We start from the raw sequence: 9,330 nt of genomic DNA on the forward strand, positions 1-9,330 counted from the left end.
TTTCTTTCTACATTTGGTGTGTTTTTATAGATTAATTGTCCTAAAATATAAATAAAACATAATTACAAACACGCTACACACAGATGGTTGCGTTGCAGATTTTCGTTGTATGTGACTTACGTGAAACGTCGGTTTCGAGTGTTTGTTTCCATAACGTTCATCCAATCGATGTAAATGCATTCGCACTGCATCCTCGTTGTTGCACACGTAATAGTTCTCACTGTACACTTTAGATCTGTCCGCTGAGTTCATTCCAACCACGCACCACATGTTTTGGTACATACAAAGAGCTTACAAACATATAGGTGTCACAGATGCTATAATGTATCGTAACATGTGACGATGATGTCCTATGTTTGGAAAGAATCATATATTCTTTTACAAAACTGTAATGTCTTTTACATTAGTACAGAGATTTTAATTTTTTTTTTTTTTTGCTAATTTACATGTTACGATACATTATAGCATCTGTGACACCTATATGTTTGTAAGCTCTTTGTATGTACCAAAACATGTGGTGCGTGGTTGGAATGAACTCAGCGGACAGATCTAAAGTGTACAGTGAGAACTATTACGTGTGCAACAACGAGGATGCAGTGCGAATGCATTTACATCGATTGGATGAACGTTATGGAAACAAACACTCGAAACCGACGTTTCACGTAAGTCACATACAACGAAAATCTGCAACGCAACCATCTGTGTGTAGCGTGTTTGTAATTATGTTTTATTTATATTTTAGGACAATTAATCTATAAAAACACACCAAATGTAGAAAGAAAGCGTGTAAACCGTCTGATGATGAATCGCAACGATTCGAAACCGGTAACGGTTTCCTTTGAATAAAGGAACTCAAAGTAAATTTGTGGCTGGTTGCTGTCTTAACACCATCAACATTTGTCTTCAAAAACAGCCACGGTCTCCAACATGTCATCATATGACAAAATTGCATTAAGCTTACCTCGCCAGGTAATGAGAAATATACATGCTTTCAAGAAACATAAAATTAACCTAATGAAAACGTCTCTTAACGTTAAATTCAACAAAGAGTGTATGTCACTTAAAATAGTCCCAAAATATGTCAAAGTCAAAATTAACTGCAAAACTAAAGCTGCCAGATTTGCTAAGCAAAAATGTGAAAATATATGGCTAAAAACAGAGATTAAAATGCAATACAAGAAAAAAGAACACTTAAACAATGTCATGTACAACTTGCATCTGCAGCTAGGACACAGCCTCTCACCTTTACAATTCACGCACATCCTACAGCACATAGACGATAAAGTAGACAAAGAACAAAAGATTATCCTATCCAAACACAAAAAGAAAATTGAAGCCTTAAAATCTATGAACAATCCAGAGTTTGATAATAACAAACAGCTAAGCCAACACAAATTTTTTGATAGAGTCATTAATACAACTGACATCCAATTTAGCAGCAGTGAACTCACTTTGTTAAATAAAGGTCTGAAACATAATATTGGAACAAATCTCAGTAATCACAGTGTTAAAAACCTCATAGCCTGCACAAAACTTGCTTGTGACACAGCAAAACTAGACACATGTGAGAAAAATGCAGTTGCATACAAGACAAATAAACTGATAATGAAACAACTTCAAACAAATAATACCCGCAAAAACACTGAACTTAAAGATTTGAAAAATATTAACAGCAAGCTGTCTGAAAGTAAAGCACTCATAGTAAAAGCTGACAAAGGAAATTCTTTAATCATAATGCATGAAGGAGAATATGTAGAGAAAACCTTGCAATTTTTCCATAGCAACAATATAACTGAAATAAAGACAGATCCTACAGTGAAATTCCAAACTAAACTCCGAAAGCTACTACAAAACTGTAACTTTTTACTGAACAAATATGAAATACGTAACTGCATAACAATGAATCCCTCGGCACCAAAACTACGGGCACAGCCAAAGGTTCATAAAGAAAATTGTCCCATTCGCCCGATTGTTAACTCCAGAAACAGCCCTGCATACTTCATAAGCCGTAAATTAAAAGACCTCGTTACCAAATACTATACATTTGAAAATAACTACACCATACATAACACACACAAACTCATAAGCTTAATTAAAGACATCCACATCCCACCAACAGCTAAATTAGCATCACTAGACATAGTCAACCTGTACACGAACATCCCTGTAAAAGAGACTATTAATATTATAAGAAACAATCTGCTAAAATATAAGAAAATTAGTGTTGCAGAGATCTGTGAACTCATAGAAATACTTTCACTTATTCTAGAGCATAATTACTTTAACTTCAACAACAAACTGTACCAACAACATGATGGTTTGGCAATGGGAAGTAGCTTAGCTGGGATATTGGCTGACATTTACATCAACCATATAGAACAAAAATTCTTTTCTGCCAACCAGCACATCTCAAACAAAATAATATACTACAGAAGATATGTTGATGATACAATACTGCTTTTTGATGGTACAAGCAATGAAATAGATACATTAGCAGCAGATCTTAGCAAAATGCACAAAAATATTAAATTCACAGTTGAACATGAAACTAATAAAAGCATTAACTTTCTTGACCTGAAAATTTGCAATAGTAACAATAAACATCAATTCAGTATTTACAGAAAACCTACCACAACAGATGTCAGTATTAGCAACTCATCTTGCCACCCCCGCCAACAAAAAATGGCATATTTCAGAACAATGCTACACCGAATTAAAAAAGTACCAATGATTGACACAGACCAGCAAAATGAAATCAAGATAATTAAAACAGTTGCTCATAATAATGAATATAAACCCACAATAATAGAAAAACTCCACAAGAAAATGCAGACAAAACCCACAGATCCACCTCACAGCAGTCACTTCAAGCCAAAGCAGTGTGCCACTGAAGCCAAACCTAAATATGCTACTCTCCCATACATAGGCCCACTTTCATACCAAATAGCAAACTTATTTAAAAAGAAGAAAAATATCAAAATCAGCTTTTCCACAAATAATAAATTACAACAAAAAGTGATCCATGATGTAAACACCTCCAAGAATCCCTACCATAAATCAGGAATATACAAACTCAAATGTGATACATGCCCAAAATTCTACATTGGACAGACAGGCAGAAGTTTTGAAATTAGATATAAAGAACATATGGACGCTCTAAGACTTGGTAACTTGAACAAATCAGCATTTGCAGCCCATATTGCTGAAGAAAACCATTCAGTAGCAAACATTGAGGACAATTTAAAGATTTTACATCTAACAGAAAAAGGGGCCACTATGAATATATTAGAAGAATTAGAAATTCACACACACAAAAACAGCACCCCAGACTATATCCTTAATGAACAAACAGAGTTGGCTAACACCCCTTTCCTGAAAAATTTTCAAAAATTACTTTCCAGCCTCCATAGCAAATAATATTAATACACCTATCTGCAGATCAAGTGGAAAATTTATATGTTACTATAATTCTCATGCTGCCAAATGTAATAAAATAATGTACTATTTTACCAATACAGTTCTAAATATATATAAAAACCTTTATAATTAAATTAGCAAAAAAAAAAAATTAAAATCTCTGTACTAATGTAAAAGACATTACAGTTTTGTAAAAGAATATATGATTCTTTCCAAACATAGGACATCATCGTCACATGTTACGATACATTATAGCATCTGTGACACCTATATGTTTGTAAGCTCTTTGTATGTACCAAAACATGTGGTGCGTGGTTGGAATGAACTCAGCGGACAGATCTAAAGTGTACAGTGAGAACTATTACGTGTGCAACAACGAGGATGCAGTGCGAATGCATTTACATCGATTGGATGAACGTTATGGAAACAAACACTCGAAACCGACGTTTCACGTAAGTCACATACAACGAAAATCTGCAACGCAACCATCTGTGTGTAGCGTGTTTGTAATTATGTTTTATTTATATTTTAGGACAATTAATCTATAAAAACACACCAAATGTAGAAAGAAAGCGTGTAAACCGTCTGATGATGAATCGCAACGATTCGAAACCGGTAACGGTTTCCTTTGAATAAAGGAACTCAAAGTAAATTTGTGGCTGGTTGCTGTCTTAACACCATCAACATTTGTCTTCAAAAACAGCCACGGTCTCCAACATGTCATCATATGACAAAATTGCAATATCTAGAGCTTTGATGGAGACCCAGTTCTAAGCAAAGAAGGGAAAGCAGAAAGGTGGAAGGAGTATATAGAGGGTCTATAAAAGGGCGACGTACTTGAGGGCAATATTATAGAAATGGAAGCGGAGGTAGATGAAGATGAAATGGGAGATATGATACTGCGTAAAGATTTTGACAGAGCACTGAAAGACCTGAGTCGAAACAAGGCCCCGGGAGTAGAACTACTGACGGTCTTGGGAGAGCCAGTCCTAACAAACGTCTACCATCTGGTGAGCAAGATGTATGAGACAGGTGAAATACCCTCAGACTTCAAGAAGAATAAAATAATTCCAATCCCAAAGAAAGCAGGTGTTGACTGATGTGAAAATTACCGAACTATCAGTTTAATAGGTCACTGCTGCAAAATACTTACGCGAATTCTTTACAGACGAATGAAAAAACTGATAGAAGCCGACCTCGGGGAAGATCACTTTGGATTCCGTAGAAATGTTGGAACACGTGAGGCAATACTAACCCTACGACTTATCTTAGAAGAAAGATTAAGGAAAGGCAAACCAACGTTTCTAGAATTTGTAGACTTGGAGAAAGCTTTTGACAATGTTGGTTGGAATACTCTCTTTCAAATTCTGAAGGTTGCAGGGGTAAATTACAGGGAGCGAAAGGCTATTTACAATTTGTACAGAAAGCAGATGGCAGTTATAATAGTCGAGGGGCATGAAAGGGAAGAAGTGGTTGGGAAGGGAGTGAGACAGAGTTGTAGCCTATCCCCTATGTTATTGAATCTGTATATTGAGCAAGCGATAAAGGAAACAAAAGAAAAGTTCGGAGCAGGTATTAAAATCCACGGAGAAGAAATAAAACCTTGAGGTTCGCCGATGACATTGTATTTCTGTCAGAGACAGCAATGGACTTGGAAGAGTAGTTGAACGGAATGGACAGTTACTTAATAGAAGGGTATAAGATGAACATCAACAAAAGCAAAACGAGGATAATGAAATGTAGTCGAATTAAGTCGGGTGGTGCTGGGGGAATTAGATTAGGAAATGAGACACTTCAAGTAGTAAAGGGGTTTTGCTATTTGGGGAGCAAAATAACTGATGATGGTCGAAGTAGAGAGGATATAAAATGTAGACTGGCAATGGCAAGGAAAGCGTTTCTGAAGAAGAGAAATTTTTTAACTTCGAGTATAGATTTAAATGTCAGGAAGTCGTTTCTGAAAGTATTTGTATGGAGTGTTGGCATGTATGGAAGTGAAACGTGGACAATAAATAGTTTAGACAAGAAGAGAATAGAAGATTTCGAAATGTGGTGCTAGAGAAGATTGCTGAATATTAGATGGGTAGATCACATAACTAATGAGGAGTTGAATAGAATTGGGGAGGAGCTTGTGGCACAACTTGACTAGAAGAAGGGATCGGTTGGTAGGAAATGTTCTGAGACATCGAGGGATCACCAATTTAGCACTGGAGGGCAGCGTGGAGGGTAAAAATCGTTGAGGGAGACCAAGAGATGAATACACTAAGCAGATTCGGAAGGATGTAGGCTGCATCAAACCATTCTCAGGACTGAAGACCACAACAACAGCAACACCGTCTGTACTATACTGCAGCACTTCTTTGTGTGTAGAGTCCATGTTTTATGGAGCTATGTTTGTTGGCAGTAACACATCATACGAAAGTTACATTCCTCCTCAAACTTAACACTCCAGAATAGTTAGTAAGATAATGAAGGTGAATGAAAGGGGTTTTGACTGATATACTTAAAATATTATAACATTCATTTCTTCATTTCTTTTCGACTGTAAATAATCTTACCTCTGTCAAACGCCATACTGAAGAGTACTGAACAAATAGTGAGCTAAACGACAAGGGGAAAAGCTTCAAGTTGAGAGTTACTCTTAGTACTTGCAAGAATTCTTGATTTTAGCCGAATCCACATCCACTAAGCGCTGTTTGGAACTCCGCACAACCTCGAACTGTTTACGGTAGGATAAGAGCTGGAACTTTCTACGTAAGCATAATTACTGCGTCAACAAGGAACTTCAGAGCCGTGGCGTTGTTTTATTTCTCTCGCTCTAACTCCGGCGGCCTAAGTGCTCGAGCAAAACTTTAAAGACGCTACACAATCTCAAAACGAAATTTGCAAGTTTCCAAAGAGAAACAGGTCGAACTTGAATGAACAAGCGTCTGCTGTACTTCTAATATTTGTAAATACCAGTGTCACTCGTTGTAATGAAGCGTTAACACTTACGAAAGGTAATAACCGCTCTGGATGATCAAAGTTTGAAACTTCTGTCATAATGAACTGGTATCTTGATATCTTTGTATTGACACCTAAACTCCTCTTCCTCGGATTGAGGATAAATCGTTTTTGGCAAGGCTAGACAATAGGCACGAATGAGGTTTTTATGAGTATTCTATAAAATTACTCACATGCAACTCCTTGAGAGCGTGTAAGCAGTTTTACGGCAATGATGTATTACACTTTTCCACGTTACAGGAACATTAACAACAGAGTCGTATGTTTAAGCGACCGTTATTCGGAATGCTGCAGTAGCTTTCCTTGGACTCTAACCCTACTTACCATACGTCTCTTACTATCTTATAATGTGCATGTTTGCATTTCCCTCGGGCGAATTCTCATGACTATTGATATACACAACTCTTGGTACAACGCCTGTCCGGGGGTAGCTTTTGTAGGTAATGTATTACGTGGGACATAGTGAACAACTGTCAGAATAACAGCTATAGCTAACAGTTTCATCGTCATACCTCAAAATAAGCACTGAGACATACAGTACGTCTGATTCACGTACTTAGAAAGCATAAGAATTGACACAGTTCACATGAAATGTTTTCGTGTGTGTCTATGTACATTTAATATCCTACTGAGAAGTAAATGAGAATGTTGGAGAGGTAGTACATAGCTAACAGGTGACACTGTCTTGTCCAAAATGATTTAATTTATCACTGTAGATGTATTGTTATTTATCCACTAATACTGAACACCTGATCTTTATCCACTTGCTTCTTTTTCCTTTTTTATACCATGTCAACATTCATAGCGTATTTAAATTCCAATAGGCTGCGTAAGCTGAATTTAGGATATTAACAGTCTCTCCAATTAGCCTCCCATACTTAATTTCTAATATTCAATTTTGTAGACGCCACATCCTCTCAGGAAGCACAGCTGCAGTATCAGAACGGCATTAAAATTAGCTTTACGAAATTCATGCTAAATTTAGAGGAAAGATTGACTTCAGTAAGGTCGTTTTATTTCTTTACGAGACTTTTCCTTCGGAATTTGTTCTAATTAACCGGTCCTTGCCACCTAACAGATATTACACTGTCCTCTTTCTTCGTATCGTGTTCTTTTTCTATTTATTAGAACCTTTTTCCTTGAGCCTGTAAATTTGCATTAGCCTTTATGGTTTTGATAAGAATGATACCAACTGCGTGTCGTTTGCACAAAACTTCTCTAAGACCTGTTTGGTGGATCATGCATCTGTTACAGGGTGCTTATGTGTTGTAAAGGAAATTTACCGTTTAGAAATAAAGTAAATTTGAAGACCATCACTTTCAATCCTCTTGCATGAGACTGATGATCTCGGTGTCTGGTTACCTCTCCAAAATCAGCCATCCATATCTCCTGCTTGACGTATGAGAGAAACTGAGAAGGGGCGCCGTCGTCAATCCATGGTGAATTTATGACATCACCTAACACTTTCGTCCGGCTACAAGTACGGCTGAGAGAAAGTGGTAATTTCATAGCTGTTGACTGTGGAAGTTAACAGACGTCCGCACTCTTTGCTTTAAGAAGACCTCCTTCGTCACGAAAATGAGAACCCGACGACAAGCATTCGAAATACTGCCCACGCGATAGGCACCTGCAGAGCACGTTTGTCAGAGCTCATTGTCTCCACTGAGTGCGTAACGCAGAGCGGAAGATTTGAATTTGATCCGATCTTGAAGATTATCTTATATTCACAAGGTATGTTTCCGGTCATCATTTCCTTACCATAATTTTATACACCAAATCGATTCTACAATCCATGGAAATATGTAACAGGAATTGTGAAAGAACCTATATTTGACAAAATGTTTCTGCTGAAATCGCAGTAGACCTCATTAAAATGACTATTAGTGGTTTTTGGTTATTGCTTGTGGGCAGCTTGTGGTACGTTGCAGAGCATGCATTCCCGCCCGTGCTGAACCCACACCCTATTATGAACGATGTTTAGCTTTTGGTAATGTCCAGAAGACCATGATGAAACGCGGTGACTACTATTTAACTAGTGTCTTTCAATAAATCGGTCACTTCTAGTCGCCTCATTGGGTGTTTCAATCAGTTAACTTCCGCACTATACTGTAGCAGTTATTTGTATGTACGGCCCGAGTTCATTGAGATACGTTACTTGACAGTGGCAGATTATGCGAAACGTAATTTCGTCCTTGAGTTTTGCACACTAGTGTAATAATATAACGCAATCATATAAATAGTTTAAAGTATGCGACCAGTTTCACAAACTGTTAAAGGGGAATTTTCAAATTGATCGGAAACGAGTACAGCGGTCTCTACACCACGTAATTAGTTACCGATGATAACAACGTTCTTGTTGTAAGTGGGGTTCAATATCGTATTGGATCAAATAGTAAACCATTCTGATAACCAAACCAGTTTATGTATCCGAACAAGGGCGTTCCCAGTAAGGCAGCTGCCAACACCTTCCCATTAGAAAAAAAACCCAATATATTATTCTTGATGACAAAACCTCTTGAGTCTTTAGGCCGCTTCATATTCAAATTTATTCAGTTCGCTTCGATTCGATGTCACTTCTGGGATCTTCTTTAGGGTATTACTGGTTTTCCTTGGTGATTGAGTTCTGTACAAAGACACTGTTGCGTTCACTTGGTAAAAGACAATTTTCGCGCATTTCTCCGGAGAAGAGTTCACGCTGCTATTAATGGGACGTGTCCTTTTAAATTTAACTTTGCCCTCTGCCCCTCCACACAGACGAAAGTAACACTTCCAAATCAGTCTGATGACAGGTTAAATATATAATGGAGATATGCTAATAGCAAGTACAGCCAGAGCCATTTGTCGTGAAGCGAGAAAACTATTTATTTCGCAGTTCGTCGCTATTCCACTTTCAACTAAAAACACCGGATGGCC

This window comes from Schistocerca nitens, chromosome 5, assembly GCF_023898315.1.
Source record: "Schistocerca nitens isolate TAMUIC-IGC-003100 chromosome 5, iqSchNite1.1, whole genome shotgun sequence".
Classification (NCBI taxonomy): Eukaryota; Metazoa; Arthropoda; class Insecta; order Orthoptera; family Acrididae; genus Schistocerca; species Schistocerca nitens.